Source organism: Mesitornis unicolor, unplaced genomic scaffold (assembly GCF_000695765.1).
Source record: "Mesitornis unicolor isolate BGI_N332 unplaced genomic scaffold, ASM69576v1 scaffold26968, whole genome shotgun sequence".
Taxonomy (NCBI): domain Eukaryota; kingdom Metazoa; phylum Chordata; class Aves; order Mesitornithiformes; family Mesitornithidae; genus Mesitornis; species Mesitornis unicolor.
The window spans coordinates 41,380-51,939 of NW_010202947.1; the positions used below are offsets into that span (position 1 = coordinate 41,380).

At 42.5% G+C, this 10,560-nt stretch overlaps 1 non-coding gene across 1 annotated transcript; it reads left to right on the plus strand.

The window, feature by feature from the left end:
* The first annotated feature begins 7,571 nt into the window (after positions 1-7,571).
* TRNAY-GUA lies at positions 7,572-7,661 on the plus strand. The gene is given in 2 exon segments: positions 7,572-7,608; positions 7,626-7,661. It is a non-coding gene; the product is annotated as a tRNA-Tyr (tRNA).
* The last annotated feature ends 2,899 nt before the right edge of the window (positions 7,662-10,560 follow it).

Sequence of the window (10,560 nt, forward strand, 5' to 3'; positions counted from 1 at the left end):
CTCTGTCTGTGTAAACCAACATCCTGTATTGTTTATAGCTCTCCAGTACAGTCTTCTAAACAAATACCTCTTTTTTTTTCTTATTCTTCTAGAGCACAAATGGGTTGTGTAAGATTCAGAACGGATGGATGGTGGCAGAGCTGTCAGACCCTACTGCACTACTCTAACCATTGGCTTACAGACTCTTCTGTCCAGGTAGTCCCTTTTCCCTATGAAAAGTTAGAAACTGCTAATACTCCAACACCCTCTTTTGCCAAGAAATGGTCCCTTGATGGAACTGAAGATGCTTTGGTTGCAGACAGAAGATGCTGCAGGCATGAGGCTGGCCTGTGTTTTGGTCCAGGTCCTGGAGATGCCGAGACTGTATTTCCCTGGCTTTGTCATGTTCCTTTATCATTATGGGGGCCTGCAAAGCCAATTTATCAATCACAATGTAGCATACCAGCAGCTTGTTTTGTATTTAAGCAGTAGGAATTTTACAGATGTATTTCCTTTGTCTGTGTATCATCTGAAGAAGCAATTGATGCATACATACCAAAGTTGACCAGACTTCTTTATTTATATCACCATACAAGTTGTATTGCTCATTGACCCACAGGATTACATTAGGTGCTATGGAAAATCATAACATTTCAAGATGCACATTTAAGTTCATCATATATAATTTTTCTTAGAGAGGGAAGTTATTTTGTTTCATGTTTTCAATAATGTATATTGGTTTTTGTGGCTCAAAACCATGCAAAATGAAAAAAACAGAACAAATGAAAAGACACCAAGAAGGTCACAAACTAATTTGAGACTGAGATGATGAGTCAGATCAGCAAACATAAGTGGGGCAGTAGGTTAAGGAAGAACAAGGGTGATAGAAATAAGATTACATGCAGTACATCCCAATACACTTCCTTATGCCCTGTTCTAGCCAGATGCTGCAAGAGAAATGGCCAAAGATTAGCTCTCAGGGGCAGGGAACTGTCTTTGTGATGTTCGTTTTTGCAGTGCTTAGTTCGATGGGACACTGATCTCTGTTTGAGGTCCCTGAGTGCTATAGCAATACAAATAATACACATAAAATAGTAGCAATAAGATCCCTTGGCCCAGCTCCTGTCTGAGTACTGTGCCCCTTTTTTTGGACGAGCCTAACCTAAGAAAAATGAAGGACTGTTCAGCTTGTAGGGATGCAGCCATTATTTTGTGTGTTTGCTCTTACCTTTTGAAGTTTGCTCATCTCTATCAGAAGGTATGTTACAAAGTGTGACTAAACTTGATATTAGCCCTCTCCCTTCTCCCTGTTTGATATATAGCAATATCTGAAATGTTTGGATCTGATTATGTAGAGGTAGGAATACCAGAAAGGAGGACTACATAGTATCTGGGCATAGTTTGCAGCCCAACTTCTGATAAGGAAGAGGGAACAGGACAGATTTTTTTGTTTTTTTTTTAAGAAGACAGTAGTTGTCAAGAGCCATTTTCCAGCAACACAGATGGTTGAGAAAGAGGCACCAGAAAACACTCATGCCTGACCGAAGGTTTGAAACTGCTGTTCCCTGGCCCACTGAGCCCTGGTAGCTCCAGGTCTGTCACCACCCAGCAAAGCTTGCTGGAGTCGGTCAGTAACTTTGTGGGCTATGAAATAGATGGTCTGCTCCACCAGGATTAGTGAGTTCAGTTCACTCCAATACACTGGTCTTTGGAATTTAAGAATAACCTGGAGAAGTCAAACTGTGTTTAAAGCTTAGTTTCACATGTGGTCTGAGCCCAGTGTTCACCCCTCAGACATGCTTTTAACATATTTTGGCCACATTGTGAGGTGTTAAAGTTTAGCTGGAAAAGAGTTTAAACACTGCTGCTTTATTGGTTTGGGCTCCACAGTGGCCATCGTTCTCTGCTCCTTTACCTGTTATTTCATCCTTTAACTCCAACTCCCTCCAGAATCACGAAGTCTCATGCAGCTGGTAACTCTTATGCGTCCAAGTAATGTGGATTTGGGTCCAGAAGACATGGTCAGAGTTTGTCTAATTAGCTTCCTGTCACTATAGCCAAGGCAGAAATTTAAGGTACAGTAACTCATTTTATAGTCACTCTATCTGGCACTGAATATAGATTGGAAAAATTCTTTGCTTGAGCAAGATGTGTGGTAATATTGTTATGCTATATTAAAGTGCTCTTTAAAAATAAATTAGATTCTTATGAGTGCGAGACTAGTATACCCTACCACAGTCAGATCTGACACAGGCAAGTCTCCTCCTTTACCCAGGACTGCTAAATTCTTTTGTGAAGAGGAAAGCCATCCAAAAAGTTGTAGCTTACTCTTTTTTTTTTCTTTTGTGATACATAAAACATATGCTGTTCAGTCTTCAGAAAGGCTAGATAAAGCATTAGCTGTGGACAGAAGGATACAATAGGAACCATATCTGTTCATCAGGGCTGTGCGTGGACATCTCTTCATGCTAAACCAAGCTGGTGCATTAAAAAAGGGTCCCAAATATTTAGGGCAGAAATACTCGCTCCACTTGTAAGTGCTGTTTTTCTTCTGTGTCTTGCTCTCAGCTTCCAAAAACTGCCCCTTAAACGCTGCTTATGAATGGAAAAATTATGCACTTTCAAATTATCTCCTGGGGAATGAGGGTTCATATCTCTCCCTCTCACACTGATACTGTAATTTCACACTGTTTTTTTCTCTCCAGCAGTTGAGCCTCTCCTTGTTATATATGACATGCATCTTTCATTTTCATCAGGACTTGTACAGTTTGAGAGGCCTGATGAGCAAGTGGCTAGGTGGAAGGGCTGCCTCCTGAAGAGAAGCGACCACAGGAGGCAGCAGGCTCTCCTGTGTCTCAAATAGTGCTGCTTTTGCCCTCCGCACCACTGCCCTTCCCCAGATGATGCAGGGTTTTGCTGACACTGAAGCCTCCAGTGAGACCACAACCTTTACAACTGCTCTCACAAAGCAATATTTACTTATGGGGGCAGAGTGGAAGAAACAGGGCTGGAAAGTGGAAGTTATCGATCAGAAATACCCTCCTTTGCTTCAGCAACTGAATAAGACCAGGACAAAGGGAGCCTATGGGTGATTAGCTGAGCTTTTGCTTAAACAAAAAAAGTCCAGTGTGGTACCTGCTGATGGAAACAAGCTAAACTAGGTAGGGGTCAGGCTGTCTGATGACTTATGATTCACAGCAGCTAGGAGCTAGTCCACTGTATCTGAATAATGTCACGTCCTGACTGTAGTTAATTGCCACCCAGTTATCAAAACTTTCTGAGCTGATCATCATCTTAGAAGAGCTCACACATCATTAATATTTTCTTTCACCAGGAGAAGAGCAAAATGTGGAACCCTCTGTGGGAGAGAAGATGGGAATGCTACTGCCTGCATTTCTCTGCCTGACTTCCATGAGCATTGAACTAATTGAAGAAGAGTTTGGCAGTTACATGGCAGTTATTGCTTTCCATGCCCACTGATGGGGTGAGCTCTCAGGCACGCACTTAATCACTGCTGGCACCAATCTGTGTGCTTGAAGAGGGTTGCACAATCTGAATCTGATGTCTGAGCACTGCCATAGGTCTTCAGTGTCTGTGTTTTAATCACTTATGGAACTGGTCATACATAAGGAAGAAAAACTGGTCATACATAGGAAGAAAACAGAATTAAAATAACTTAGCTGTAAACATTTTTTTTTTAATTAAAAGCCTCCCCAGACTAGGTTGTTAAGCTAGATTAAGCAAAGTTAAGCTAGATGTGTCTGTGGATAAGCATATACAGCTCAGGTTTTAAATACCCAAAGACACTTCACTCTGGATGTCTATTACTGATAATGGTGCAGCATCAGAAGAGTTAAGTGGGTTCTCTGAGCACAACAAAACCTGATAGCTGTAAGTAATGGCCTATAAATTCTGTATTCCTGAAATGCAGCCTGCGCTGCAGCAATGCAGTCAAACTTCCTTTATATGAAGCTTTCATGTACTCTCCCAATTATTTTTCTTCAGCATTCCCACCTTCCTGCCCCTTGGCATTCATTCACTCTGACGTGTTATTAAAGTTGTCTCTGAAGATGGCCCAAGGAATTGTACATGTTATTTACATCACAACAGAGCCTGGAGGCATCAGACAGGACTGGGGGACTGTTGTGCCAGCTGCTCTTCAGCCTTTAAGTACAAAGATAGTCCAGCCCAAAGAGATTTCTATCTTGAATTTTAACAGGTAGACTGAGGGAGATGATTGTTTTGCTGATGCTTCAGACTGTCCATTCAAGTTGTGGTGAGTAGTAGTCTTAAGGAAAACCTCCTCCTCAGTAGTAGGGGTAATGAAAAAGACTGCCAAATTGAGATATCAGAAGTTCATCACTAGCTGGTGATGGAGAAACCACAGCAGCCAACCAGTGGTGTATAAGACAGACCAAGTCAAATTAAAGTGAGCACAAAGATTTCACAAATTCTTTGCGAGTCCAATCTGATGCTCATATTCAGAGCATGTGTGTTATTTCCACCTCAAAAGAAAAAAGAAACAATCCCCTCATGTCCCTCAGAATCAACCAGATTTTTTAAAGCTTTTCTCTGGAAAAAAAAAACCTTTAAACCACTTAAAGCCGTGTTAGAAAGTCAGCCTGTAAGTATACAAAACGCTGGAGACCATCATATGCTAATCCGAGCTTAACAAAACACATAGCATTACCAAGTGTAATTATACAGTCCAGCTATTAGTAGCTTTACCTCTGGCTGTTCTCCATCCTGCTTTCAAGCTACATCCTTTCCTTTCATCTTATTCTACACCACATGAAACAGGTGAGCGGTTCCCTTTATATAGCTCAGGGCTTTAGTCACATGGCTCTCAAAGCTTGGTATCTTCATTTAATCAGTTAAAAGAATCGAAATAATCAGAGATCTTTCATGAACTCCATGCCAAAATTTAATTCTGTTAAGCGTTCAAAGCGTACCAAGTTCAAAAACAAAATCAAGGAAAAAAATTAATTAATTTTTCCTAGGAATATCTACTTTGAAAAGCTGCCCTGGGGGGTACATTTGTAGTTTAGGAGAATATCTCTCACAAATCACCCTTACATCACTGCTAGCAAGTTCCACAAAAAGAGAACTCCAATGCTTTTTATTGTCAAGGCAACACTGTGGTTTCTGCATCCCATTTGTTCATGCATGGATAGTAACAGCATCCACTTTTTATCTGATCTCATTGGGATTTTTATCTTGACTCAACTGCTACTGATTTCTAACAGGAAAGTACAAGTTGTTTAGGGTTATCTTCACCAGTAACAACTTATGACAGCAAAGAGATGGTGATACTTCCCCTAAAGTCCGTATTTGGTACCTCACCACTGGATTAGATGACAGTGCCAACGAGCTAATCTGGGTAGAGCAGTGATTTTCAGTTTTGGGGTCCTTGAACACATGGGTGGGACTAGTGAATTACTTTTAAGAGGTCTGTGAAAGGTAACTTAGATAAGGCAGACTCATGACAACAGACTTAAATTGGCTTGAAAGGAGCCTGAAGTGCCCCTGGAAAATGCTGTGGGGTCTGCAGACTGGAAAAGATTAGAGCCCTGGGGCTATGTTGTTATCTGCTCTGATTTAGGAGCTTGTGTTCATGTTATCTGTTGTGGCATTCTTTCTCCAGCACAAGATTAACCTCACATTCTCATATATGGGTATCTCAGGGACCTCCTCCCACCAAGACCATCTGACCCCAGAGAGTGCAGATACTGCCCTGATGGCATACAGCAGTTCTGTTTCTCTCCATTGTATGATTTCCTTTACAGCATCAGCTGGCTTGATAGCTGTCAGTGGATATGTGAACATTATGACACATCACAGGTCCCAGGATTAGGCCTCTGAGAAGCTGCAACAGTACCTTGTAGGTAAGTCAAATATTTCCTGACCTTCTTATATTCCCGTGCACAAAACCAGGGAGACATCTTACTGAGTTTCTATCAATATCTGTTCTGCTTTTAGCAGTAGAGGAGGCTTAAGATGTCTGTTATATGAAAATAAAATGTGAGTGTGGGAGATTGATTGTGAGACAAAGAGCTGTCCAGACAGAGAAGTATGTGGTGATAGTTTTGCTGTGCGTTCATTTGCTCTGTGAAGTCACCTACCTGACATGGGGGATGCTTTCATGTACATTTGCTAAAGACCTCTGGAGATCATCTGGTCCAACCTCTTGTTCCAGACAGGGCAGGCTTTGAAGTTAGGTCAGGTTGCTCAGGGCTGTGTCCAGTCAAGCTTTGAGTATGGATAGAGATTTCACCCTCTGGGCAACCTTTGCAGTGGTGAAAGTTTTTACTCTCATTATTTTTTTTCTCCCCTTATATCTCATCAAAATTCCTCTGGTGGCAGCTTGTGCCTGTTGCCTCCCATCCTTTACTGTGCACCTCCAAGCAGAGCCCGGCACCGCCTTCCCCATTCTCTCATTTGGTAGTTGCAGTCTGCAGTATGAAACCCCTTTATCCATCTCTTCTTAAGGTTGAACAAGCCCAGCTCTCTCTGCTTCCCCTCCTACATCATGTGCTACAGCGCCCTGACCATCTTGGTGGCCCTCCACTGGACTCACTCCAGAATGTCCTCATCTATCTTGTACTAGAGAGCCAAGGCAGGACACAGCATTCCCAAAGCAAGATCATAAGTGCTGAATACAGAGGAATAATCACTTCCCTCAACCTGCTGGCTACATGCTTGCTGAAACAGCCCAGTGTTTGGGGTTGAGTCACAAGGAGGAGGTGGAGGCAAGCACAGGTTAAGGGTGGATATGCTGTAGGGCACTGAGGTAACACTGCGAAGCACACTCTCATTGCAAGAAGGATGGCATGGTTTCGGCATACAGGGTGTCTGCTCACAGCTTTCCGCCCCACCCTGCTGCTTAGACAGATGAGATGCTCGTGAATCACCATAATTCAAAAAGATCGTAGTTTGCTTTCAATTGCTACAGCTGTGAACTGCAGCACTCGCACAGATGATTCACAAAGGACTCAGCCTCCAATGCCCAGGGGTTGGGGAGGCCACCACTTGCAATGCCAAACATTGTAACCTCATCTGTGTATGAGGGGTCTTACATGCACTGTGGGAGTTGGTGGGATTTGAATTAAAACCTCAGTGGCTACTCTTTTCTGTCCTTTTCCTCTGTTCCTCTGCATTCACTGTGGAAGCTGTCGGGGAGCGTGTTAACTGATTTGTTTGCTGTTCTGTTACTGGATTTGGCTGGAGAACTGTTGTGGGGAACTGTGTGGAGGGGAGATCTCCTTCTTCTAGCTCAGCTAAGGAAATGTGGCAGGGTCACCAAAGAGTGGGCAAATTTCTTTGTCAACCAGTAGACAGATTTCATATGGGTCATCACAGGAACTCCAACCTTAATGCTACCACCACCAACAGTCTTACAAGAGCTGTGAACTATTTGGCAGAAAACTGTCAGTTTTGTAACCAAAATCCAATTTTGCAGGAAAGTTAGCTTTGTGCCTTTTTTTTTGATACTGTTTTGCTGTTGTGAAAAGCAATACATATGGAGGCCCATTAGAGCCTAAGGCTATTGTTGATACAGTCTTGACTCATTCTTGGCACTCTTTCTTCATCTTCCTTCGATAGCTCAGCTGGTAGAGCGGAGGACTGTAGATCAGGTGTAGGAAGTAATCCTTAGGTCGCTGGTTCAATTCCGGCTCGAAGGAAAGATTTTTGGGGTTTTGTTTCGGTTTTTGTCTTTCTCTTATTTCTGGAATTTACAACTTTGCAGAACTGCCCTTCGCAACCATATGCCACTCTAGGCTCTGTGAGAAGTTTAGTCTACTTAAAACGTATCACTTTCAAGGATTTCAATGTTACTACCCACCTTGTCTGCTTCAGCTGATTTTTACAGCTGTGGTGCTTTGACAACTGCCACCTCTCTACTTAATCAGTCTATGCCCATTGTATGGGCTTCTCTGCTGCAGAGGCTCAACACCTTCCACAGACCCTTGCTGGCTAGAGCACACCCACAGTGCAGAGCTTGCAGAACCTCTTTTAGCTGAGTTGGGAAAATAAGGGCAGGTCCAATAACTGGAGCCTCCTTGTTGCTGGTTTCAACCCTTTTCCTACCCTGTTCTTACATTTAGAAGTTCTGAGGTTTCAAGCGGAGGAACAACTAAGAGAGATGGGGAAGAAAAATTGCTTTCATGATGCCAGGAACACCATGATCATTCAGATTCAGGTATCTGTCTGAGACAGCCACTACATGCAGCTATAATCTTGGCCTTGTGATAGGGTTGTGAATACCGCTGTGCACAGTGCTCTGAGATGTATCATTTCCATGCACTGTCTGTTTCAATGAAGAATTGTAAAGGTTGCCTCTGGTTACAAAGGAAATGGGTAAGAAAGAGGCAATAGAGCCATAAGAAAGGACACCACAGGCCAGGTTGATGAGGCATTCTAAGGACTCATTCATACAGAAACCAACATCAGAAACGTTCAGAGAATAGAAAACAGGGCAGTGTGATCTGTTAAAGAAAATTTTGTTTCACACAGGAAGCTGACTCACTTTCACAAGACACAATCAGCTCTGAGAGGTCTGCAAGAAGCTTTATTAAAGAAAAGATGAGAGTTTTTTAGATGTTTACATTAGATGAGATGACATTAGGGATCCAAATCCCAAAGCTCATGCAAAGCTTCTTATGCAAACCACCTCATGCAAAGTGCAGTGCTAAGCTGAACAAAGATCGGAGAAAGAGGTGGCAATTTTGTTCAGTTGCTTACCTTTCATTGTTTTATAAATATACTTAGTATTGTTTAATAAAAAATATTTTCTAGAAGTTGGAGTCAAATGCATCAAGGAACCAGTACTAAGCTAGAATGAATAAACAAGCAATTACATGTAATTTCAGTATTTTAAAAGACCCTTTTCTTTTTTTTAACTAATTAGTGTCAGATCAATGACCATCGATCATAGTAGAACACCAGTTTCCTTTGTCCTTCCAGCTGCATTAATTCCTCTTCAGCCTGCATAGCAGTACACACTTACAACCTCATAACCATAATGGGTTTTCAGCACAAGGAGGCACAGGACAGGAGAGACATATTTCTGCCTCTCCTCTCGACAACACAACCAGCTCTCCAGGCCCTGGAGGGTGGGCAGGCCATACATTTATTGTTCTGTAGGTCCTCCAACAGCAGGATGGGGTTGTAAAAGCAAGGGTGGGAGAGGCAAGCAGCCTCCTTCGCAGTCCTGCTAGGACTACCAGGGAGGAAGATGCACAGCAGCAGCATCTCCAGTGGGAATCTAGCAGTTGCTTTAGATGAGGAGGAGAGAGGTATGAGCCTGGGTGATGTCACACAGGGAACTCAGGTGTTTTTGTAACCAGCATGGGTTACAAATCTGTCCAATGGCACCTGGGACAGATTTCCTCCTTGCAATGTGCCTTTTATGGTCTTAGTGAGCAATAAGACAAAGCAGAAACCTTTCCAAATGCGTGAATATATGAGTCATGCATTTAATTGCTGCAGTAAGCCTGAAGCTTTTGATTCAAAATCTGCCAGTAATCATGAAAAGTAAATCCTTGTGCTTGTATCAAGGAAGGGACCAATGCTTTCCCTGAGACTGGGGAATGGTGATGACTGATGAAAGGACTGACTGCCTCACAGGTATTTTGTTGATGTGGAGATCTTTGCTGACTTACTAGCTCAGTCTGGGTTGTACAAGGTGTGATCGAAACAAGAATGGAGGGAGAAAGGATTCCTTAAAAGTAGGTTCTCATCACAGTGGTGTTTATTCTGTGGTTGAAAAGGGTGAGTCGTTAGAGCATGGATTTACCTTCATATCACTGCACACCAGTGGATAAATGGGTCCTGGTGGAGAATACCACCTGATGTATTTAGCTTCTGTTATCCCTTGGCTGTTTCATGTCATGCTATTTCTGCTACCAGGACTGCCCCGTACTGATATAGTGTTGACACTGACCCCATGTCTTTCTCTGTAATGACATCTGTATGAGATAATTTTATAAAAGTTCCAGCGAAGGTAGCCATCAAGCCAGAAATGTGAATCTGAATAAAGTTCTAGTGTTTTTCTCACACATATGAGTTGAAGTTCGGATAGCAAAGATAAGAAGTATTTAAAAATGTTATTGTCTTCTGTGTTTCAGAGTAAGCTTTTTCTCACAGTTGAACTTCTCTGGCTCATCAGACATTGTGAAGGTCTCCGCATCCTTGTCTGAGGAGTGGCACACCCAAAGACAAAACCATCTGGGGACACGATAGACCAGCAGTAGTAAGCTCCTGTTAGACAAGACAATGCTTATTATCAGTGGGATGAGTGGGATGTTCTTCCCCTTTCAAAATACTTTTTTTGTCTTGTCTTGCCTCTTGTCCCAAACCAAACTTTTAACCTATCTCCTAGCTTAGAAGCAGCAGTGATGAAGAAATTGAAGCTCATACAGTTGGCGTAAATATATTGCAAAATATCCATACTTTCTCCCTAAAGGAAAGAGCAGTGCTTGCGTTCCTGTAGGACAGCTTGGTGAGTTGGATCCAGTTGTCTGTGCCTGCAGCACTTCTTGGATGGTTATTTTGCACCTTCACTAAGCAGCAAGTGTTACG